Consider the following 10,120-nt stretch of genomic DNA (forward strand, 5'->3'; position numbering starts at 1 on the left):
GTTATTAAATTGCCATTTGAAATCAGAAGCATTTGCAATTATTACTGAATGAGAAAAAGGTTATATATCTTCAGAAGTAGAGTCAAAACAGATAGGTACTATATTAAGACACAGAGTACAAGAGACAGGCACATCTAGCTGTTGTACAGTTTTGTTTCTTAGTCGGGATGAAGCTGGTAAACATCTATTGCACTGACCAGGCAGTGACATGTTCAGAATCTCCTGTAAATGAGATGTCCAGTTTTTCATTTAAGTGGTGTTAGAAGATTTTCAGTGTGGTTGCAGATATAAAAAGTGTCTGGTAATACACAAATAAGTTGTAAGAACCCCTCCATGCCATCTTTTATATCATAAGATCACTTTTCAAAAATTCTGTTCAACCAGTATTCATGAATAAGTTGTTTTCACTTTTCAGCAGGTTAACATAAATTTATAGCTATCTAAAATCAAACACAATGAGAAGTGAAAATAAATTGGTGCATAGATTATACAGTGTTCCAAGTCCATGGAGGGTTTAATATGAATTAGTCATTTATATTTCAAAATTCTGTCAAACATCTGTTAATTTTATTTTATTTTATTCTGTTTTATTTTATTTTACAAGTAGGTTAACTGGGTCATTGGAGCACATTATCAGTCATAACAGTGTTACAAAGTAAAGAAGTAACAACAAAACACACAGATCTCTACTACTGCACATTAGTGTGGTGCAAAGCTAGTGGAACATAGGCAGACAAGAAGGTAGTGTGAAGTTGGCATGAACAAAGAAATAGGAATAAACATAGCTGCACTTCAGGAAGGTAAGTGAAGTGAAGAAACTTCATAAATGAAGCTGAGCATGTATTCAAGATCTACAAACAGTGATGATGCATTCTTAAGCCATAAAGTATGGAACGTATGCGAATAAAAATAAGAGACGCAACATGTAGTTTGAGTGCTCACCTTTATTCACATGAAAACGGTACTTGCCTTGAAAGAGAATAGTATAGGGGTGGCATGAAGCAATGACTGAGAAGCCAGAAGTTGAACACCTTTGCTCATTACAAGTAGAGGAAATGGGAGGATAGAAATGCAAGAAGAAGGGGTTGTCAAGCAGAGAAGCACACAGAAAATGTCTGAGTGGAAGATAGTGAATTTTTGGTTAGTAAAGGACTGATGCTATTTGTATGCATAGAGTGAAAACAAATGAGGAACGTTTAAAAGAAAACTATGGGAGGAATGGTGGGTGATGGGAAACAGAATCACACCACAATACATGGAATACCTCAGAACAGACACAGATATGGGCACACAAGGAGGAGAAGAGAGACAAGAGACACATAGACACATAGACAAACAGAGCACAGCCAAAGGGCTGGGGACAGGAAGTAGAATATGTAGGCTGGCAACTGATGACCAGCCAAGGGGGCATTATGGGGTACCAGTACAGGATGGAATTGTGTCAAAGTGGCTCTTCATAAGGGTCACATCTACCACTGTCGCTTAGTGGTAGTGGCCAGCCAGTCCAGAAAGTCTGTCATTTACTGCAGGAGGAGTTCTTGAATAACAACCTAGTGAGTCAATATAGGTCATCAGTAGCCTTTCCCATACACTTCAACTGTGTTACAGCCATAGCTGGTGATTGAGATGGTCAGCCTGACTGCAGTGGGCCATAGCACCCCCCCTGACAGAGAAGGCACTCTCTCACCCTGCTCACAACCCTTAGGTATAGCCTCTGAAGGAGCAGTACTGCACCAGATATGCCTGTGATGTAGGTGGGCCACAGAGACCTGCAGAAAAGAGACAAAACTGAGATAGCTGATATTAATGATGATGACCCAGAGGTCATGAGACACATGTAAGCCAGGAAGGACATAATACCACTAACCCCACTGTCCCCGAAAAATCTTCTGTCTCCTAGAACAGTTGGCTCTATTCTCTGCATGCTATACCTATACAAAAACACACAAGGGATAGGGAAGCAATTGCATAAATGATATGGGGGTGGGATATACAAATGACAGTATCAAAACAAAGCTACAGACCCATGTGGAGATTGAGATGATTTTCAAAGCCCAGTACAGAAATTTAGCAGGATATGCATGTGCAAAGAAGTAACAAGTAGGCATGTTCCCACTTTACAGGATATTATTTATTTATTTATTGCATTTGTTTACAGGGAATGTCCACTGGTCAAAAAGTGCCCATTTTCAGTGGACGCCCAGGGGGGAAAGCTCCATAGAGATATATACAATACATACAATTTGATAAAAAAACTCAAATAGCAATTATAATAATTTAAACAGTGTACAGAGTCTTTGACAAAGAAAGATAAAAAGGCAATGCACCTGAATAAATCTGACTACTGACAATATAACAGAAATTACTGATACAGAAAGAGGTAATGCAACTGAATGTAAAAAAAAATCAATTGCCAATAGATATATACAAGGGTCCAGAAGTGGATTATCTATCAAGGAATAAAGATGAAGGATGGTAGAAGGAAAGGTGGGAGTAGAAGAAGGGAAGAGGCAAAGTCAGGTTTGGAAGGAGGGGAGATACAAAGTCAAGTTATGGGTTGAGAGAAATTAGTACATGAGCATTGCCAGTGGCAGAAGAGATGTTGTTTCAAAGCTTCTTTAAAGATAGATGTGTTGCTAGTGGATCTAATTGAGGGTGGGATAGAGTTCCATTGTTTAGCAGTGGAGAAAGAGTGGAGCATTTGTCCAGCGGAGAGGTTGCATTTCTCTACCTGCAGGAGAATTTGATTTTCAGGCAAGAGAGACCTATTTGGGTGATATAGTGTAAATAGATTAGAAAGGGTAGGGCAGCTGGATGGGTTAAATATTAGTTTATGTGCAGTAGTTAGTTGAATATATGTAAGATGGTGAGGAAGTTCTAGCCAATTTAGTGACTGAAAAAAGGCACAGTGGTGAGATGTGTCTTCCATTGCTGATTAACTTTACAATTTTGTTATAGCATAAGTGTAGTTTGGATTTAAGGCTGACCTGTAAATTGGTAAAGAGAGGAGCACCATAAAGAAGAGAGGGGAGCAGGAAGGAGGAGGCAAGGGCTAGTTTGGAGGAGTAGTTAAGGAATGTTTTGTGGCGGTATAGCATGCCCAGTTTCTGGTGTGCTTTTTTAATATTGTTGTGAATATGCATGCCAAACATTATGTGTTCATCTATGGTGACACCTAGAAGTTTAGTATGAGTGACATCCTCAATAGAAGTGTTATCTTGGGAGAGAATAGAGAAAGTGTCTTTGTCTATGGTGATGGACTTCTTAGGGGTAGATAACAGCAGCTTAGTTTTTTGGGGATTTAATGCTAGATGGTTGTTGGCCATCCATAATTCAGTGGAGCTGAGAGCTTCCTGGGGATAGCAGTCTACAGTACCACAGTCAAAACAAATGAACAGTAGTAACTATACTAATGTTACTAGTGGAAGTGAAGCAGATATAGCTACACCAATCATATTTAATGAGTAATGATGCAGAAGCACAGAACTCTGCAGACTATTCACCAAGACCACAGTCTTTGCATGATCCAGCAAAATTACATAATGCCACAGCACATCAGCTGCCAACAACAGCATACACACAACAGACACTCAGTCATTTACTGCAGCCTAGCTAGAATATTATGGGATCTGTCAGAGTAAATAAAAACAGAGGATCAGAAAGACAAGTTACAAGCATCAAAAATATATATAAAATGCAGTAATGTAGACAGCCAGCATCAAATACTTACCATGTCTTTGACTAACCTTTGCTTCCCATAAATGCAAGTCTTTAGAGCAACAGTGACCCAAGTGATTGTACTAGTCTCAGCATTCCTTACTGGCAAATGGAATGCTGGGTGTCATGGACACTAGAGCTGCTAGGTCACACCAGGCATTCACCTTCCTAAAACGACCTGTGTAGGGCACCATCAGCAGTTTTCAAAACTGTTTGTACAGGTGTCAAATGTGCTTGAGGTATGCCCCCTGGAGGGTTCTGGGGATGCTGTCTGGCCTATGTGGTGTTGGGTAATCATACTGAGCAGTATGCTGCATGCTATAAATATCTGAAAAGCTGTAGTGGCTGCATGCTGCAGGTCATCTTCTTCGGGCTCTAACATCTGTTGACATCTCCATGAATATATAGCAAAACAATATGGCAACAGAAGAACCATGTTATACTTGGGACTCTGAAGCATGGGCAATGCAACTGAGCATCTCATATATACCTATATATGTGTGTATGTGTGTATGTGTGTGTGTATATATATATATATATATATATATATATATATATATATATATATATATATATATATACCTATTAATATCACAGTGGTGCAGCGTTAGCATTGTTACCTCACAGCAAGAGGTTTTCCTGTTCGATTCTCGGCTGGAGTGCCTTCTGTGTGGAGTCTGCATGTCCTCCCCGCGGTTGAGTGGCCTCCAAAAGACATGCGTGAATGGGCGATCCTTTGCTGAAGGCTGGGTGTCGGGCTGGCAACTCAGCACCATAAAAATTTACTGCCAATCGTTAGCAGACCGGAGTTCCGCTGCGGCGACCCCTAACCTCTATATATATATATATATATATATATATATATATATATATATATATATATATATATATATATAAAATTACATAGATAGATATAAAGGTAGTTGCGACCTCTGTAGCTAGTGCAGTTCTTCAAAAGACAGCAGTTAATACACAAAGGCAGAATCTAGTCTTTTTAATATAAATAAGGTGTATGTTAATACTTAGTTATGTTTTTGTGTGAACCATCATTTGGATGATAAAATATACATCAAGCAAAAATGAACAGTACACTTATTTCAGCACTTTGAATTACTTTCTGATGACAGAGAAACAGCAACTGTATAGAAGATAGTCCACAAAAGGTATACAGTGGTCTATGTTAGTACAGTACTAAATATATGTGCAGTGTCATACACAACTGAATATCTCCCTTTGCAATGCTCCCTATTACTGAATTGTTATTAGGATAACATTACAGGGCAGGTTTTCTTATGCTAACTCAGAAACCCACAGCTGTGCCCTACTGCATTCCTGGACCTGTTCACATACATAGAAGGTCATGACAGTCCAGTAACAAAGACAACCCACTCTCTCTCCGCATCCAGGCATGCCTAACATCTATAACATCAGCATTGCACTCATACAGTTGTTCACACACAAAAACTAGCAGGGGATGAAGATCCACTGACAAAGTATAGTAACGCCTTGACCAGCCATGCAGCCACAGCAATGTGTGTAACACATGTTGCATCCAGAATGTACCAGTCTGCTCAGCCATGTCCTAACGTGCCTGCCTAATTTCATTGTGACATACATACCTCTATGCACTCACATATGCCTTTCCAAAGTATTTTTCCTCTCTTCCCAACTGTATGCATGCTTTTGAAAAGTGCTATTTGGCAGAGGCTGAGCAAATTCATCCCTACAGAGAATTACATGTAGCTACAGGCCCCAAGAATACATGGGCGGCAGCTGGTTGGGAAAGGGGGCACTTGAGACCTTAGTTATGACCATGTGTGGGAAGCAGTGGTGCCCAATATCAGTTGTGTGTGGGAAGAAATGCACTATGTATAAATGTTAGATGCATGAAAATGGAACAGTATGAAGGATGCTAAAGAAGGTACACAAAGTAGCATTGGAATGGATAGATACAGGCAATGGTTCCCAGTCAAGCTCCAGACTCACTGATGAAGAATCATTTCTTTTATCCATGCATGGTGATCCTGACATGCATCCTATATTGTGGTATAGACGCAGATACTCAGGATGGCTAAGAGCCACTGGAGACCAGCTTAGTATATACCCAGACTGCAGGAGACATCCTACAATTGTGACTGTACTCACAAAATAGTACCTGCATTAACTACTGCTTCAGTTTATCCTATGTACATTGAGCATACAGACATGGGAAACTGATGCTAGAGTTAGGAATCTCATATTTGGTTGTAGAATTACAACTGTTAGCAGCATGTATACCATGGGGCATGGGATATGGTTTGTTATATAGCTGTATCTAAAGAACACAACTCTGGTAGTGTGCCACCTGTAAAGGATTAGTAAGAACAGCAGGCTGATGCCAGTTCAGCTGGGTTTTGAAAATGAAGCCAACATGCTCATTGAGTCATATTGTGAAAATAAGTTGACACACTGTCCCTCTGATACCTGGGTGAGCATCTGTCACACAGTCAGAAAGCTGTACAGAGTAACATACGACCTACTCACTCTGGTGGTAGGGTCACCTCTTTCAGTGATCTTATAACCATCATTTGTGATGCCTAAGGAAGGTTTGATGAGTGCATTACATCTGATCGTGTGGGGAGCTTGGTGTACAATGTGACATTACCACTGTTCCTACCAACTCTTGGCCTCAGCCATCAGATTTACAAAAGTGCAATCCAGGTACAGTCACTGACATGGCACCAAAGATATATGGCTTTGTTGATCTTTAAGAGACATCAGAGGCAGAACACAATTTTAGTCAGCCTTGTTTGCTCCACAGTGGAACACATAAGCAATAATGCACAACAGAGTGTGTGTTAATGTGTAATTAAAACCCAGCAGCAGACCTCAACACCCCTGGAAGGGCATTATACATTAACACATACCCTGGAGGGTATTATTGGCTTAGAAACTGTTGTTTTACCTACTTATTTTTTTAAGTACTATATTTTTTTTTATATATTTTTGATGTAAAATAGTTCCTCAACCTAATGTTTCAAACTTTCTATAGTATATGCTAATGGTATTGGAAGAAGTATTTTACATCAAATATATATATATATATATATATATATATATATATATATATATATATATATATATACATATAGTACTTAAAAAAATAAATAACTAAAACAACAATTTTACAGGGAGCTCCCTCACAAACCCCCTCACAAACACAGTCTCTTCTGCTTTCTCACACACACACACACACACACACACACACACACACACACACACACACACACACACACACACACACACACACACACACACACACACACACACACACACAGATACACAAACACAGTTTCCCCTGATTTCATACTCATGTTCACTCACACAAGGAAAACTCTCAACCTCTTAGCACATGCAGTCTGGACAAAGCCAAAAATAATTGGGAGGACGAAGCCCCAAAAATACGGACAATTTTTAAATATTGCTCTTATAAGCTTAGAAACTTGCTAGAATAAATTGTATTGTACAGTGCATTTTCTGAAGGATATAAAGCCTGATACTCAAATGCCTGTCATTATTTAGTGAATTACTCCTCACTGATTTGCCACAAAACCTAAAAAAAACACAAATTTTATGAGAAACAGACTAAAATATGATGCACAAATATGGGCATTCTGTGAAAATGTGGACAACTGAGAGCTATGCACAGAAGACTACTCTCACTCTCTCTCTCTGATGCTCTGACAAACACAGTCTCTTCTGCTTTCATACATGCATTCACTCACATATGCAGGCAGGAACATAAACACACTCATAAACATATATACACACTCATACACTTTTTTCTGTTTATTTATTTCTTTTTACACTCACTAAACAACAAAAGTGCTGCTTAACGAGTGTATGGCAATGGTGGCCATTAGTTTTTTGCAGTCCAAGTTTCACAGAAGCTTGATATGCTGCCGTGAAGCTGCAGACTCACTTTTTAGTGGGCATTACTTGTACATTAATACCATGCTGAAGAACATTCATTCTCCAATCAGGGTGCTGATGTACAGTTTGCCCCTTCATTGAGATTATATTTCAGTGCTGCCATGGGTATACTGTACCCCATTATTGATCTTGGATCTGAGCATATGCATAACCTTGCTGCAAACACAAGATGACCATTGAAGTGTACAGTGTCCACAATGTAGGCTATTCAAGAAGGGCCACATTAAAACCTTAAAAAAACTAACATCTTCCCCTTAAAAATTCCTAAACCATTCTCTCCTCTACCACTAATAGGGAAATTAAAAACTGAAGAAGTAATTAATTACTTGGGTATCAGATTCTCTACAAACAACAAAGATTTCTACTCAAACAACATAAAACAAAAATGGATAGAAATTTCACTAGACCTTAACAGATGGAAAACTCTAAAGTTACCATTTTTGGCCAAAGTTTCTGTAATTAAAATGAATGTCCTACCTAGATTACTTTATATTTTCATGAATTCCCAGATAATCATACCCAATAACTTCTTTAAGCAAATACACACCGAACTTGCTAAATTCATCTGGGAACCTAAAAAAAAACAGAATCTCATATGACACACTAACAACCCCCAAAAATAAAGGTGGCTTAGACCTTCCAAACTTTGAGACATACTACTTAATTATAAATACCAACAGAGTTTTACGAATAGCTGAATACAACCCAAAAAATAATGTTTGGTACCCAAACTGGATAAGAATCTACCATAATCATATTAAAAGCCTGGATATCAACCCCAAAGCATTACCATTTCTAAATACCAGTTTAATGAAATCTTGTAACTTAATAGAACCCCTCAAACACTCCATTATACTAACACAAAAACTCTTTAAATCTTTAAACCTTATGCAAGCTATGATGACATTACAACCCTTACATAAAAACCCTAATCTTAAAATAAATAACCAAACTCTAAACCTAAACCACTTCCCTCATGTATTAAACACAACCATCCAAGACATATATCCGTATTTAAATTTCTCTGTACAAGAAATAAGGAACCAATTGAACCTTCTGAAATCATATGTACTGATCCTGAGACAGATTAAAGAATTATGTATCAGCTATCTCCATGACGCTATCATAAACAATGAAGATATAGCAACATGTAATTTATTTTGGAAGACTATCCTATCAACAAAAAAATGTACTACATTTACCTACAAAATTATCAAAGTTATTAACTTCCAGGATTATATTCTTATTTCTGAATATTGGAGAAAAACCTCTCTTCCATCGATAACCATCAATTGAATCAGGCAATTAACCTAACAATAAAATATATATCCCTTCAGATATTGGCTTTTACTCAACTCATGATCTATAACAACACGTATTTCACACCTTCTACTCTTCATAAATTTAACCCTATGAATTCCCCACTCTGCCCACACTGTAAAGACCAAACTGCTGACCTACTCCATCTTTTCTGGAGCTGTAAATGTGTATTTAAACTTTGGAACTCCCTTAAACTTCAATTACAAAAGATGGGCTACCAAACATCCACACTCACTTGGGAATTTACTCTATTACATATCCCTCCAAATAATATCTCCAAAAAACAAGCAATTACCCTAATTAATATGTTTCTCTTAATGAAACTTTATATAGCTACCAATTGGCTTAACTTAACTAATAACTCATGGGAGAACGTCAGATTGATGGCGACCAAACATCTATTAGCCCATACAATAATAATTAATAAAAGGGACAAAAATATTAAATTTAGGAATTTATGGGAACAAATCTTTAATATTATTCTTGCATAACCTACCACAAATGTTAATACTTCACTATAACTAGGAGGTTTTACACAACATCATACATCCCTAACCCCTATAAGTGTTTTTCTTTTTCTCTTTAATATTGTTCCTATAATAATTCTTGCAAAACTACTTTTTTCTTTTTTTTTTTGCTATGCTGAATTTTGAAAGCATCTATGTATATAGTGTAAATAGTATTGTTTGATTGATCAACCTCTTTTTGCATTACTTTCAATGTATAACAATTGTTTAATGTTCATATTTTTTCCTATATTTTTTATTTATCATTTTCTGTTCAGCTTTGATGTAAAGAATAAATAAAAATTGTTAAAAAAAAAAGAAATTGAAAAGCTGATCTTGAGAATTTTGCAAATATTGTTTGCAAACAGAAGTATAACCCTTGTCACTTAAAATGAGGATTTGCAAAATGTAGTAAGTGACAATATTTTTAACTGTAAGACAAATAAAGTTGCACATTTCATTAGGTAAAAAAAAAAAAAAAGAAGGGCCACATTGCTTACAAAATCATTCAAGTCTTGTTCAATCAGTGCAACCACATGTGTATCTTGGGAACATCTGGGCCTACATGGACTTTAAAGTACCAGTTCCATTCTACACTAAATGTG

The sequence above is a fragment of the Protopterus annectens genome, chromosome 10.part0, assembly GCF_019279795.1.
Source record: "Protopterus annectens isolate FY-2018-M chromosome 10.part0, PAN1.0, whole genome shotgun sequence".
Taxonomy (NCBI): Eukaryota; Metazoa; Chordata; order Ceratodontiformes; family Protopteridae; genus Protopterus; species Protopterus annectens.